The sequence below is a fragment of the Sebastes umbrosus genome, chromosome 1 (assembly GCF_015220745.1).
Source record: "Sebastes umbrosus isolate fSebUmb1 chromosome 1, fSebUmb1.pri, whole genome shotgun sequence".
NCBI classification, from domain to species: domain Eukaryota; kingdom Metazoa; phylum Chordata; class Actinopteri; order Perciformes; family Sebastidae; genus Sebastes; species Sebastes umbrosus.
In genome coordinates this window covers 30545973-30562357 of record NC_051269.1, presented here as the reverse complement: position 1 = coordinate 30562357, position 16385 = coordinate 30545973, and the positions used below count along the sequence as shown (strand labels likewise).

The 16385-nt window shown below is 40.2% G+C and overlaps 1 long non-coding RNA gene across 1 annotated transcript in view; it reads left to right on the top strand.

The window, feature by feature from the left end:
- The first annotated feature begins 2708 nt into the window (after positions 1-2708).
- LOC119499901 overlaps positions 2709-16385 on the top strand; it is a 28381-nt gene continuing 14704 nt past the window's right edge. The window contains exons 1-2 of the long non-coding RNA XR_005209484.1: positions 2709-2920; positions 4721-4892. This is a non-coding gene — a long non-coding RNA (uncharacterized LOC119499901). The remainder of the gene's footprint in view (positions 2921-4720; positions 4893-16385) is intronic.

The following is a 16385-nucleotide window of genomic DNA, read 5'->3' as shown; positions in this document are numbered from 1 at the left end:
AATAATAATAATAATAATAAAAATAATAATAATAATAATAATAATAATAATAATAATAATAATAATAATACATTTAAATGTAATTAAACCCAAAGGTCCCGAATCCAGAAAAACATCAAGAAACTGAACAAACACGTATTAAGATGTATTGAAATCCCCTCAACAAGAAATTCTGAATTTGCCATGCCAAAATAAAAATAACTTTTTATGCCACAAAATAAATTCTGTGCAGTGCAGTTTTCAATTAAAATGTTTTAGAAAATATTCAAACAACATGGATTTTTCTAAGCAGGAGCACAGAGACATTGCAGTCAACTTCTGCAACTCAGTGACTCAACATCCTTTATTAAAAAATACCAAGGACCATCAGAACAAATGAAAGATCCAACCAACTTATACATAACAAAATATAAAGATATACCTATTGGACAGAAACTACTGTAATGCAAAATCATTTGAAGTCATTTAGCCCTATTCAGCCCCCCATGCACCTACACAATACACATAAAAAGCTTCTAAACCTTGACAATGTACAGATTGAATACAACCTGGCCACTGAAACAGGTAGACAAAGGCAAACCTGTCAACCAATAGAAGACAGGCTCTGAAAGTAATCTGCATGTTGGCGAGACAGACTTCACATCCTTAAAGAAAGCACCAATTATACTGACTCATGAGAACAATTGTTACACAATGCCAGCATCATGCAGAGCACACGTCTCTACATTCTGGGTGAAATCATCAAAACAATTCTTTTGGCACAAAAAAAATATACAGTAACTGCATGTCACAACTGACTGGAAAACCATCACTTCTTACATAAGAGGATCAAGGACGTTTTATTGTCATTCCAGAGCATTTTGATACAAGAAAGGGAACGAAATCAAGTACTCAGGTACCGGAATAAGAAAGCAATAATATAGAATAATAATTTAAAAAGCAATAAAAATCAACTATAACAAATAAAACACATAGTAAATAGTCAAAATAGTAAAAGTGTGTAAGTGTGAGGGGAGAACATTTAGCCAAATGGCCTCAATTGCACTTGTCCGATGCATGGTAAGCAGCATTGTGCCTTAAGTGGCAGCATAATGCCAACAGTATAGCATTATCAGAGTGATGCAGAGTTCAACAGTCTCAAGGCTGAAGGAAAGAAGCTGTTCTTTAACCTGGTGGATCTGGTCCTGATGCTGTGCTACCTCCTGCCTGAGGGGAGAGGGGGAAACAGCCCATTTGCAGGGTGGTTGGTGTCCTTCATGATGCAGGAAGCCTTATTCCTGCACCTGCTGGTTTAGATGTTTCCTATAGTGGGTAGACTACTGTCTTTGATCTTCTTTGCAGACTTAACCACCTGCTGCAGAGCCTTCCTGTCTGCAGCAGAACAGTTGCTGTACCACACAGTGATGCAGGAGGTGAGGACACTCTCCACCACACACTTGTAGGCCAGCTACTTTTTGATCACATAAAAACTCTGAATGACCTGGCACCGGAGTATATAATTGAGCTCCTCTCACCGTACTGTCCAAACAGGCCCCTCAGGTCTGCCAGTCTGGGTCTTTTAACTGTTCCAAAGTCCAGGTTAAAAACAAAGGGTGATTGAGCCTTTGCACTACTGGAACAGTCTTCCACTGAGCATCAGATCAGCTGACTCTGCCACGACTTTTGAATCCCGTCTTAAAACTCACTTTTATAGAATGGCTTGTCCAAACAGCTGACTTTGAGTCTTTTGTATGCTTGTGTGCGGATGTATATGCATATATATGTTTGCATATGTAATTGTATGAATAGGTATATGCATGTTTCATTATTTACCTATTCTATTGTTTTTGTTTCATTATTTATGTTTCATTCCATTCTGCTGTCTATGTTGTGAATTTCCTCGGAAAGTGTTTTGTGCCTGAAAAGTGCTCTACAAATGAAAATAATTATTATTCTGCCTCCTCAGGAAGTAGGCGTTGATGAGCTTTCTTTATTATGGTAGCTGAGTTTTTGCTTGAGTATAAAGTTTGTTCTAGTAAGTGGAGTAACACATTGAAGACCATTGGCGGTGATGATGTTTTGCAGATACAGTACAGTTGATACGGACTTTGTGCTGGACATGTGATTTGGTGGCATTATGTTTTCAAAAAAGGATGTTTTTGCTAATGTAAAGTAGTTGCATACCAGTTTTATTTTCTGTTCCTGAAAGTTTGACAGTCCTTTTTTTAACCAGAGTTTGTTGTTTGAGAACTTTATTGTGCAAGAAAGTGCATGGAATTGGACCGCATGCATTTGACTTGCAGGAGCAATGAAGCAAAGGGCACTTACACAACAAAAAGACATTTGAGGAGCATACCTTCTTTTTATCCAACTGTTATTTGGATAACCTTTCATGCTCATTAGTTTCAGCCTGTCTGAATAATTCTCTCAGCCTGTGAAGTGTGTTTCTAAAGTAGGTTTATAATTTGAATTCTTTGTGAGGGTTTTTTCTGATTATAATCTAAATCATGATTTTTATAGCATTTTTGTTATGAAACAATTTAATCAATCAACAAAAAACTGTTTGTAACCCAGTAGACAACTGGGCTCTTTATGATGATTTTTTATTTCCAATATTATTATTTTGTTTGCTAAACAATGTGTCAGTCAGAGTAATTGTGCTCATACTTGGTTCTTATTGGCTGTTCTATCAGACAATGCAGACTTCCAATTGGACAAGGGGAGATAAGTCCCGCCCCCTCCAGGTGACGTTTAACACGAAACAAACCAGAAACAGTTGAGTGCTGCACGTTTAGAAACTAGTTCAACTAAATTAAGTGTTAGAAGATAACTCTGTTCATGAATTATAAGCGTAATACACATAAACGACACTTATGTAAAGTAAAATAGGTGATTCGAGGACCTGTGCGCCAGGAGTTGATCGCTTTTTGGCAGCTTCTTGGTGAGTTTAGCTCAAGCTAAGTTTGGCTAGCTACCGTGCTAAGCAGCGTTGCTAAGCAGCGTTGCTAAGCAGCGTTGCTAACCAAGTTGTGTGAACTTGATGTTATTCACTGATGTGATCTTGGAAGCATTAAAGCTGCATATTTTTACATTGATAATCTGATATAACATGAGTTGTAGCTTAATTATTTTACTTTGATGCTGGATTTGTTTACTTTTGTAACATTACTTTTGTTCATGTGTACAGGTGCAGCATGGTTACCACTGTGCTAATCATTTTTTTTTATTTTTATTTAACCTTTATTTAACCAGGTAGTACTCATTGAGATTAAGACTCTTTTACAAGAGAGACCTGGCCAAGACAGCAGCATTTAAACATACATTAAAGTTTCAGACACCACAACATAAAACAAATGCAAAATAAATACATAGCATAATATCATACAAAACACATTAAAATCAAGTGTTTGAAACCAACGTTAAAGTGAAAATATTCAGAAACACAGACAGCTCCCGATTGACTCTGCTTCTAGGTCTTCCATTAATGTTTTAAATTCATCAAAAGTGATCAGATACTTTAATAATATATAGTATGTTTAGGAAGACATCTGGATATGTGCACTTAAATTATAATCTTGAATATAAGAATTTGAGGTGTGTAAGATGTATGATGTTGTGATGTTATTCAGTTAATGATTTAAGAAGAAGCACTTAATGTCAATTTCATGGTTAAAATGTTTAATAATCATAATTCATTGTAAAAAAAAAAAGGCTAAAAGTAGTTAATGATTGGTTCAAACAGGGATAAAACATTCTAGGGCAGCAACTAATGATTATTTTCATTGTCGATTAATCTGTTGATTATTTTCTCGATTAACCGCTTAGTTGTTTGGTCTATAAAATGTGATAAAATGTCGATCAGTGTTTCCCAAAGCCCAAGATGAGTCTTCAAATGTTGTCAAATTGTTTTGTCCACAACTCAAACACATTCAGTTTACTGTCATAGTGGAGTAAAGAAACCAGAAAATATTCACATTTAAAAAGCTGGAGTCAAAGAATTTAGACTATTCTTTTTTCTTAAAAAATTACTCAAACGGATTAATTGATTATCAAAGTAGTTGGCGATTAACTTAATAGTTGACAACTAATCGATTAATCATTGCAGCTCTACTCTTAATGCACCCATATACACAAACTCACAGGCAAAAGTGTATAATTGACATAAGCACTAAACATTCCTCCTTAAACAGTCTCAACTCAAACACATTCAGTTTACTGTCATAGAGGAGTAAAGAAGCCAGAAACGTGACTTGTTTTCCCTTAAGCAGTTACTCAAACCAATTAATTAGTGATGACGAGATGAAGCTTCATGAAGCACTGAAGCTCTCCAGCAAATTGGTTTGCAAAAGGCTTCATTTCACGAGGCTTCATCTGGGCTTCATATGCTCATGAAACCACCTATTGGTCCAATAGTGTTAAACTGGCAGTTGTAGTCCAGACATGTGGCAGTGGTTTAACTGGGCAGAGGGCAGTGAATGTGCTTGTGTAACTAAAGGAAATTGATAGATGGGACACTTCTTTTAGTATTTATTCAGTAATAATAAGTTCTCAACTGTGGGTGGTCCCTCCCTGCTGTTAGCTACATTAATCAATAAACCAGCGGTTCTCTAATCTAGGGGCAGTACGGTCGCTAGTGGGACTCCCAACCAAGTAAAGTCTGTGTGGGAAACACTGGGCCATAGAGGGTTGGAATTTCATGACTCAATATAGTAATATCTAATATTGTTTTTACACAACCTAGGTTTTGAGATTCCCTGGAGATTTTGGATTCTCCTTGACGAAGGAGATGTCGAGCCAACCTAGAACCCGATCACCTCTTTACCCAGAGGAGTTGGACCAAGTCCACTTTTTGCCCCGAGGAGGAGAGGACACCACCCATTCCTTCATTCCCATCACTTCAGTACATCAGTGGGGTAAGACTGTTAAAGCCCACGTCTCATTATTTATTTATTTACAAAGAAACAAAGTTGAACTTTGGACCCCAGAAATCTTGAAATGTTACACTTCAGAGACATTTTCCTTTGCAAGTGAAATGTATTCGGTAACCAGTTTCATGGGATTTATGTTATGTGTTCAAACTGTGAAACGTAGTAAAAGTAAGTAAGTAGAAAGTAGGGCTGAACACTTTTGAAAAAATATCGAATTGCGATTATTTTGACTGATATTGCGATATGATTTGCGATATTAGAGGGAGTGATCATTTTTACACCATTATTCTCATTTTCATTGAAAAACATTACAATTATTTGAGTGTTATTTTTGTGGGGATCTGTACCAAACAAAGATGTTTTTTTAAGTCTGTAGAAAATGATGTGTAGGCCTGGATGTCTCTTCAGCACCATATTTGATTTTAAATGGTATTTTGACACACAGTTCACCTTTAACATCTATTGTGCCTCCTGCGATTTGAAAATTGCAGTAAGCCATATTGCGGTTTTGGTAAAAATTTAGATTAATTGTGCAGCCCTAGCAGTAAGCACGGTATCCACCTATTAATTAACACTAAAATGCCAGTTTAGAGAGGAAACTTTTATATTTTTGTTTCAATATATATTTTAAGTTGAAAGTACCCTGTTGTTCCAGTTGCTTATTGCGTCTGTCATTCTCTCTTTCAACTCTTAGATACTGGTCCTAAATATATTTGGGTACTCTGTGAACCCATGGTGGGCTACATGTTCACCAACTATTTTTGATAATCATTTAATCGCATGAGTCGTTTATCGAGCACAAATCCTTAATATTTGCTGTTTCCAGTTTCTCAAATGTGAAGACTTTGTGACTTGTAACTATGACTATGCAACTTTGTAGGCTCTTGGATAATATGATGGGCTACTTTCTGCCACTTTATAGTCTGCATATATTTGCACATTTCACTATTTTCTGACATTTTGTTGTCTAAATCAGGGTTTCTGCCGTTGTATTGACTCCCAGTCGGCCTAAGTATAATTTTTGAGATGTTTTTTTAAAGCTAAAATAGTTATACAAGTAGCAAACTTTTTTTAAGGAATAGCTCAGTGCGTAAGCTCTGTGATTAACCTTAGCAAGTGTGTGGGAGAGAGAGAGAGAGAGCGTGTGTCTACAACTCCTCAAGACCCAAGCCAAGTTCCTGTGTCTTGGTAGCCACTTGCTGATTAAAGTGAAGGGGTTTTAGCCCCGACCAACTATTCTCATCGTAGTGACAAAACACTCCTTACCCCCTTCCCAACATCCGATTTTAAGTTGAAATTGAATTATTGTATTCAATATTGGTTACTTTAGCAATTATGCAACCTCAGTATTTATATACTGTATGTTCATAAAACTTTTATTTGATATACCAGAGAGAGAGAACTCCATAGAGAACTTTAAGAAAGTTAAAGCAGAAAATGTCTTTATGCTTTAAAAATCTATACCTCCTTGTATAACTCACCGGAGATAAAAAGAAACCTTTCTCACTGCAGACGTTGACTTGTCACAGCAGGACGATTGAAGATGTAACTAATAACTTAAATGATAGCCCTGCTCCATCAAAGTGTACTAGTAAACAAGTGAGTCAGCATGCACAATAGCAAGGCCCTGAAACTGAGACTGCTAAATGGAATGCAGCCATTACTGATGTTATTAATTACACCAAATGTCCATCATGTAAAGAGTAGCAGCAGTAGTAAAAGTAGTGAGAATATGGAGCAAAATCACAACCTCCTGTCCCCAAATTATTACACTATTGATTTGTGAACACCAAACCTCTCACCTTCAACTCTCCGGTGCCAACAGAAGTGCATCTATTTAACAGTGAACCTTGGAAGTAAAGAAAAAAGGGAATGGGATGATGGGATTTGAGAAGAGAAGTAGGGAACCCATTTAGGAAGGCAGACAGATAAGAACAGATGGTATAGGGGAGAGGACTAAGTGGAGAACTAATAGACGGTGTGGGAAAGTGATGAGAAATGAGTTGCAGGCTAAATACCCCCCCGCCCCATTTCCCCTCTCTCGTTCTCTCCTTCAGCTCTCCTCTGAATATGTGTGACTGACAGGGATGTTAAGTGCCGTTTGACACCAAAGACGGAGGTGACTATGTGAAGGTAGCTATCTGACTGAGAGGTTTTTCAGTCTGTGTGTGTGTGTGCACGCATGTGTCAGGATGGGGTTGTGTAATGAATTAGAGACGTGGGTCCGATTAAAATGACTGGTAATTTCTCCGGGGAGATGAGAGCCTGGAGCGGCATGAATCAAACGACTGCCAGGATGACTCACCAACACCATCTCTTATACCCTCAGACGGAGAGAGGAGCGATGGACGGAGAGAGGGCTGGAGAAGAGAGTGGACAGTGTGGGCTGAAAGGAGAGATGGGTGAGGGTGTAGATGATGTGGACACAGAAAAGAGAGCATGCAGGGATACGGGAGGGATGCAGGACATGTGCTGTCCAAAGAAGAAAGGGAGATTGAAAGAGCGCTATTAGCGTTTATGAAGAAATATAGAGAGATAGAAGTGACAAGATGATGGGGATGGAAGGGGGGGGTGGGTGAGGAGAGTGAAAGGAAAGGTCTCAAGCATCACTAGTTTCAATCTGTTCTCACCGTTCACACCCCTATCTCTGGCCTCATTGCAGGTGACAGCAGCATGGCTAAATTACCTCCCGCTGGCACTCAAATTAAACAGGGCATATAGTGAGGGTGAGAGACAGTGAGAAAGGAAGGGACAGCGAGAGAGAGAGAGAGTGTGTGTGTGTGTGTGCTTATGAAAAGAGTGTCCGTGGTCACATTAATGCAATTTCTCTCTCGATCCCTCCGTTCCCTCAGCCCAGCCCTGGATAATGAGCTAGCGAACACTCTCCCTTCCCCCCCACTGGGCCTACCTGCTATGCACAAAAGGCTCTGAACGCTATTTTTGGAGCCCCTCTTCTCATTTATTTCCTTGAATTGGTGATGATAATGATCATTGTGGCTTGAGGTGCCATATTCAAATTAACTGCCATTCCTCCGGTGCTATCGGCCCGGCATCACCCTGCCTGCAAAAAAAAGTGTCCCTGTGCCTCCTCCGTCGGCTCCCTCCGTTCCTCCCCTCCCTCCCCTCCCCTCTCCTGGAAGCAATACAAAGACCATTGAAGCAGCGCCGCCTGATATGTTTCCTTGTTGAGCTTATTCAAATCAGGTGTTTGAAAACGAACCTTGTTTGCATTGTAATGTTGCGTGGCAGAGCATCTACAATTGACAATTTACTGATACAGGCCTGTTAGAGGGCTAGGTGCGGCAGCGCTGTGAATATGAAATGAATTAGATTCCCGCCTGTAGTTATTCAGATCAGAGTGTAACATGATAGCTTACATGAGTGGGTTTGAATGGAGGTCTAACTAAATAAATTTGATTTGGAAAGGGTGTGTTTGGCAGATTGTGCCACTCACCAGGTGCTGCCACGGATAAAGCAAGCAGTTTATTGTACATAATAGGATGCAAGGATCTTTACATTTACATGAATTCTATTAGGCATCGCTGGCACTGGAGGGAGGCACAAAAGGCAGCAGCGCTCACTGAGAGGAGGTGAGGGAGCTGCTCACATCCATCAGTCTGATAAAGAGATTTGTATGCGTGTGTGTGTTTGTGTGTGTGTGTGTGTGTGTGTGTGTGTTCTGTGAAAAAAAAGGCCATCGTGCTGTCACTCTCACTTTGCACTTTTTTAGGAACAAAGAAAATAAAGTGTTTCTGTGAAACAAAACACCTGGGGGATACCTGTCACTGCAGAGATTCCTCTCAGTACAAAAACAGATATGTGTGTGTGTGTGTACATGCATGCTGTCAAGTGTGTGTGAGTGTAGGTTTAACCTAGGGCTGGTTGAAACCTTGGCTGATATGAAAACTTTTTTGTCAAAATATTTGTGCAGGCTGCTACAGTACCAGTGGAGTCTTACAATTTTTTTAAACAGTTGAAGTTTTCAGAAGAAGTAGAACAGGAGTGATTTCTCCAATCTGTGACACTTCCATATGTGGGCATCTGCGTGTTATATCTACTTCAGTTTAGCAGCTGCTGTGGGTAATCTGGGCCGGTCGGGGCTAATGGCTGACTTGTTTTCTGGTCCAGCTGAGCTCTTAATTACATGATTGAGCTTGTTATGGCCTAATTAAAATGGTAAAACACAGGGCAGAGAGAGAGAGAATGAGTGAAAGAGCATCGAGAGGGAGAGAGACTTAGACTAGCAGCACTCAATCCCTCTCTCTCTCCCTCCCCCTTTATTAAACTGTTAACCCACGAGGTCCCTATCTCCCCCCTCTTGTCTGCCCCCGGCTATTTGGAATGGGCCACGAACTACAGCCATAATCAGCAGGCCTACATTTCAATAACACATTTTATCATTTAACCTCTAGTTATACACATCAAGGTGGCAGAGCATGTTCCATTTGGGGAATTGAAAGGGGGGGGGGTGAATTTGTGTCGATAAGAAAGTTAAACACAAAAACAAAATTACCAGCGAGTTATTACAAGAGCCCGAGGACAGAAGAGAGAAAAAAAAAAGTTGATTAAGTTTGTATCAAGACACAAGAGGGAGGGGACAGCGAGAGGATAAGGCGATGAACAATGTTTTTGTTGTTCAGTTTTTGAGAGTATACTTTTGGGTCAATTAACAATAAAGATCAATTGATATCTCCTTATCCTTTCTTCTGTGATTTTTAGCCCGCAGTGATGAGATAAATATTTATGAAGGCTGAAAGTCCCCTGCCTCTCCTCCTCGTGTCAAATGCTCAGCATGATCAAAGGCTCAGCCCCAAAAAAATGCACGACACACTAAAAGCATCAAGGCTCTGTTGGCATTGTTTTTCTACTGTCCCACAGCTCAAACAGAAAACTGAACATCACCCCCCTCCCTACCACCACCTCCCCTCATCTCTTCCCCATACCCTCCTTAAGAAAAAAAAATCACAGATAGGTTTGGGACCAGTGCACTGTCGCTTTAAGATAAAATATTCTATCTTCTACATCATAATTATCTCCTTAAGGTAGAAATATTAGCATATCCACCAATCTTATTATCTGAGAAATTGGCTCATTAAGTCGGCTGGCTCCCCTTGCGCCCACCTTGTTCTCCATTGTCCATACTTCATCAGTGAGGGAGGCTGCTGAGGGGCATTGTGACTGACAGGAGGCACACAGCACTCAGAGCCGGCCTCTGTGGGGACCGGCCCGGGCCAGCACAGGCTGACGGGACACTCTGAGGGAAGAAGAAGAAGAAGAAGAAGGCATCCTCAGTGCTGCCGAAGTCTCTCAGAACAAGCTCTCCCTCGAGACCAGGAGAGACTGAGATGTGCTGTGACCTAGCACGGCTCCAGTAATGCTTTGTGATTACAGAATTTAGTTGGAATATTGATCAACATAGCTTGCAGCAAGATAAAAGTTGCTGCACATAGTTTGACCTTCCTTGAGTTGTGCTTCATGTGAGGGAGACTGTCTGTGTGACCCTGCCTGGGGATGAGGGCTAAACCCTGGACGGAGACAGTGTTCAAAGCCCAATTTATGGTCTTAAAGAGCAAAGCATACATTTGCTTAGTAATCAGAAAGACAGGCTTTCCAAATTACATTTCCTGTGCTATTAGATATTAATGAGATGCCGGAGAATAGCCTTTGCCTCTAATCTGCTGGATTTAATCCCTAGATTGAAACCTGACACCCGTGGAGGCTAATGAAATCATCCTTTTAATCCAGGGAAATGTCCCCCATAAGCCTACAGCTTTAGAGAACCGCGGGACGCACGGCGCTCTGTGCAGCGGACAACACGGTGCAGGATAAGTTCAGGCAGAGGATTGAAGGGAGAGACACGGAGCTCTGTAAAAGTAGTAGATGTTTGGATAATTTAAAAAATCTGAGACAAACAGATATGGGGTGTCTGGAAAGGCTAGAGGTTGCAAAATTATAGTGTAGCTACGGCGTGTGATTAAAGATGAACCAATCTTTTTGACATTTCTCCAGAACAGAGAGATGCTTCCACACAATACATGAGCCCCCTTCTCCCTCCCTACTCCTCCTCTGTCTGTCTTTCTCTCTCTCTGTGGCTGTGCGGGATTGAGTTGTTAATTAGAATCGTGGCCAGGCCAAATGAATTCAGACCTTCTTCCTTCTGTAATGGTGCTGCAGATTCTGCAGACCCCAAGCTGTGGGCTTTAATTCCCCTCTCATCAGTCTGATGGAAAAATCACCTCGCTGCCATTCAGCGCTGCCACTCATTAACCAAGCCAAGAAAAGGTGATCGGCACAATGGACAATTTTATTATGTTTTTTTCTTTTCATGCCTTTTTTTTTTTTTTCTTTTGATGGCATGCATATGCATATGAATCATTCTGTAACTACAAATGTGTGCACACAGTATGTGTGACAAGAAAAATATCACATATGGACATTTTTCTCTCTTTTTTCTTCCCAATAGAAAAATGGTGTGAATTAGCATAGCAATGATTTTTTTGAACAAAACAGGATCCATAGGCACCTATCTAAAAACGTGTGTATGTGTCTGTACTCTGTGTGTGTCTAAGTGCCTAAATACTTATGAGGGTGCGGTTGAACTTGTGTGTATTGACAGGCCATGTGTGAGGCATGAGGGTCGAGTTGCGATATGCTTAACAGCCAATTTACAAAGGTCAGGTGAGCGGGATCAAACGGGTGGGAAGATCACACCTCACACTCCTAAATGAGAAACAATCATCCCTCCAAAGGTCACCCAGACACAACCAAGGATTAGAATAATAGAGCAGGCCTTCCGCTCCTCCTTCTCATTCGGCTCGCCACCCTTCTCCTCTCCACGGGGGGCTCGGCGAAGACACCTCTCTTCATTTATTTCGGTTTTATGTCGTTTCCTCATCCTCTCTTTAATATATAGTCTTAGTGAGCACCTGCGCGTCTGTCAGTGAAAAACATATTTTTTTGCCCCCAAAAAATGTGATTATTCTATTTAGCAATTGATTGATTTTTTTTGTTAACTTTTGTTAAATGGTAGATTAATTTCAATCTACCATATCATTTAAAGATTATAGCCCATTACACAACATAAATGAGCTCTGGCTATGCAGATTTGATTTTTCTCGCTCCACTGCCATCATCAGAAATCTGAAAAAAAAACTTTAGCCTATTGTCCGTCACAACGCAATCAATGGTGTCTTTAATGTGGCTCATAAACAGCAAAAGGTAAGCCAATTTTAACCATCACCAGGACAGCAAGGGACACATGACTGTACTGAAAATTATAAAAAAGACACTCAAAATATTAGAATAAACATGTAGCAACAGAAACCTATAATATTAAAGATATATACACATACATACATATACTCGAGTTAAGAACTATATACACATCATCCTTATGGCTAAATGATGTGTGTTTGTGTGTTTTCTAATACACATTTAAAAGTAAAACTGTGGCTCATAACCAGCAGAAGGTGAGCCAATTTTAACCATCACCATCATTATACCAACAATAATGAAAGTATAATTTGTCCAAAAACATTTCCAGTAGCAGGACAACGAGAGACACATGACTGTACTGAAAATTTAAAAAACACACTTAAAAGAACAGAATAGACATGCAGCAAAAAGATAAATATAGCATTCAAGATATTTAGAGTTAAGAACTATATATACATCATCCTTATGGCTAAATGATGTGTGATTTCTAATACAAATTTAAAAGTAAAACGACTAAAAACGTTTTTTTTTGTGATAAAGTGGTAATCCTTGCACTAAAATATTTCCTTCAGAGTGATTTCATACTTAAAAATAAAAAAAGGAAGTTTAAATCTGACATTTCAGATACATTGTAGGTTGTAGATGAAGAGGAGAAGCAGCAGCAGCAGCAGCGTCCAGGCTGCTTGGTGCACAGTAAAGCAACAACAGGGGGCAGTGTTGGGTCATACTAAACTCCCAGCTCTCTGTCCACCCCTTTCTCTCTCTCTCTCTTTCTTTCTCTCTCTGGCCAGAGTCCAGTCTAACCACCTCTCAGGATTAATTACACTTTTTCAATTAATGTTCTAATGAGAGCTGCTGGTGCAGAAGTCTGATAAGGCAGTTAGGGAGTGAATGAGACACACACACACACATACACACACACACACATATAGAAGAGACAGACAGAGAGATGGACTAACTACGATGATTGATGGGACATAACAGAAGCTGATGGAGTTGATAGTGTAGAGAGACCGTAGCAGAGATCAGCTTGACCAAAACTGGACTAAGATGGACAAACACATGCAAAGTGGGATAATGTACAGATGGAATTAAAAACACACACACACAGGCAGTATGTTGTGACTCTTTTTGGTGACACAAACCCACACATCTGCAAACTGGGTTTCCATGGTAATGAGCTCAACTGGTGCAGAAGGGCACCTCACACACACACACACACACACGAACTTTGTCGGCATGCACCAGGGGACCTGTCAAGTATAAATTAGTGCCGTTGATGTGTCACAAGATGCCCCCGAAGGTCATTAATTGGTCAGTGATTGGAGGTTGGCATGTCATTTATATGAAGATAATTTGCATAAGGCAGCAAAGTACCTTCCCTTCAAAAGCATTTTACAGATTCTATATGTTGAAGCCCACATTTACGTACAGGGGCTTCTTCCTCTTCCTCTTCCTCTTCGTCTTCTCCCAGCGAGACCGCCGTCAGTGAGTGCAGAGTGAACAGCACAAGACAGAGCATTGTAGAAGAATGTGCATTCCTTTTTTTTTTTTTATCTACAGTAGATGTCATAAATGTAATAAATTCAGTCATTTTATCTGAATATAATTCTTCAAGGCCTTAGCAATCCAATATAATGAGTCATTGTAGAAAATACTTTCATCCAAATGAAAACATCTGCAATTTTTGTAGGCTTTAGAATTTCCCAAATGTTGATATGGAACAAAATGATTTTGAATATGCACGGCTATCCTGTCAAATACAATGCATTCATATTATCATTTTAAAGTAAGTCGCGGGAAGAATAAGTACATTTAGAACGGCCGGAAATAAAAATCAATGGAGATGTGATGAATCTTAAACGGGGCCCATTGTTTAAGAACCAGAACCAGATTGAAGGTCAAGGGGGTGGGGGGTTGGGGGGCGAAGGAAAATCCACGTCTTTTGCGATGACATCCTTTTGAAAGTGTGATGGCTGAATATTCTTAGAGGACAAAGGAGGAGATGGTGTATGGTGGTGTGTGTGCGTTTAAAAGAGAGAGAGAGAGAGAAAAAAAAGTGTAGAAATATAGTTTTTAATTTAAAAAAACGCTGAATGTGATTCTTACTCTCACTAATCAGAGCAAAGCATTACATTACATTTTACACTTTTAAAGATAATAAGAATTAATAGAGTCTTGTCTGTATACGCATTAGTCCATATATGCATTAGTTAGGAGTTTGTTAAATTAGAGCACCATTTTCTCTCATGTACTTACATAGTCTCCACCAAAGGAGAGTATGAAAGTAGGAGTGTGAGAGATTGCTTTTCTCTGCGCTGCTCTCTCTCACACACACACACACTTATTCACTCACTTTCTTTCTCCCTCTGTTTCATTCTCTTTTACTCTCTCTCTCTCTCGCTCCGTCTCATTGCCCCATAACCACAGAGAGATGAGTTCAAGCCACCATTAAAGCGTTAAAAATTTAAATATATAAAAAAAAAAAATCTTAACGCTCTTTTTAATTAAAAAGGATCCTAATAATCCACATCATATTATACGTCGCAGATTCATCGGTCAATTTAATAACAGTGAGGCTTTTGGATCTTAATATCTCTGCTACCAGGTTTCCTTCATAACTGAGAGCCCGTGTTAATTACAGCAGAGCCTAATGGTGGGGAATATTCAGGGCCTCTCCATGTTTTGATAAATGGCTTTCCACTAAGATTTATTCCTAATTATCTCATTTGTCTTTCTCCATTACTTTTTATAGCTTAAATTTATGAAGTCATTAAGACGTTAGTGGGCCTGATAATGATTAGGAGAAGGAATTGTATGAAAGTGAATTATATGAAAATGATTATGGCTAAAGGAGTGTTTAAAATGAGGGCTGCGGAAGCCTGGACGTGTGTGTGTGCGTGTGATTGCGTGTGTGTGAGGGCTTTGTTTGAAGGTGGTGCATGCCACCCCCTCCACCCTACCACCACCACCAAATCCCCCCCCCCCCCCCCCCCCCTGTCCTGCCCAGCTGAAGCTCCCACCTTTACACCAGTGGAAATAAGCATGATGAAACATCTTTGTCACTCTCTTCATCCCTCTGTGTCTCTCCTCCCTGCTGGCCCCCATCGGCTCATATCTCTGCTCCATCTATCTGTCTGGTGTGACTCTGTTAACGCGGGGCAATGTTCCCTCCGTGTAATGAGAGATGATCTTTCTCTTTCTCGAACACACTCCCACATGTACACACACACACTCACACAGATGAAGTTTTTCTTCCACTGCATTTGGCTTTTTGTTTAATTTCATTTGCCTTGGAAGATAATGAAACGTATAAATACAGAGGCCAACGTGTGCGTTTGGGGTTTTGAAGTTATGACCATTTTATGGTGCGAGAGCTCCCTGGCACCGTCACTGCAGTCTAATCTGTTTGATGAAGGCTTTTGGCTTTAGCACAATGGGGGAACAGCAGTCCTTCTCTCTGCCACCACACACTGTTTGCTTTAAAATTGCTAAATGCATGTGCATCTATGCCATTCTGAGCTTAAAATACACCTTTTTTTGGCAGACATGCTGAGTTCCCCTCTTGTCATTTTGGCCCTTCCTTGTCTCTCGGCAGTGTGCTTCCCACTCTCCTGCACCTCTTCTACCCACCCTGGCAGGCTGTGTGTCAGAGATCATAAGAGGCAGTGCAAGCCCCTGCTTAATGAATTAATTATTTGATTATTTAATCACCCAGATGAAGAGCGTCTTTAACACTGGTGTTAATTAGCCAACATCTGGGCCAGTCAGCGGGCCAGCCACACAGAAACACAGAGAAGAATAGCAACGCACACTCTCTCTTCCACTATCTTTGGTGTTTACATCTTTTTATCTGCTACTCCTCTGCCAGCAATGTAGTCATTGAAAATGTGAAAGTTGACCTGTAGTGTGATTTTAAAGAAAAATCACCCACCAATAAAAGCAAAAAGAAATCAAAAATTTTGTGTTGCGTGTACAGCGCCGCTAAATAAATAAATAGCCTGGCCATAGCACTGCTGTTTGTCACTGAGGTGTCGTGGACCTTGCGGTAAAGACAGCTAAACTTTTGAGCGACATTTAGCCTCTTTCCCAGTAAGCTACCAAGACATGTTTGGTATCAACGGATTCATCGCAATCTCAAAATTCATACGTTACCACTACTAGCCACTTTCTTAAAAACTGAAATCCGCAACGGCCTTCAAAAGACCATAATGTTAACGCCACGCCATGATCCACCATCATTTTCAGAGAGTTAAAAATAGG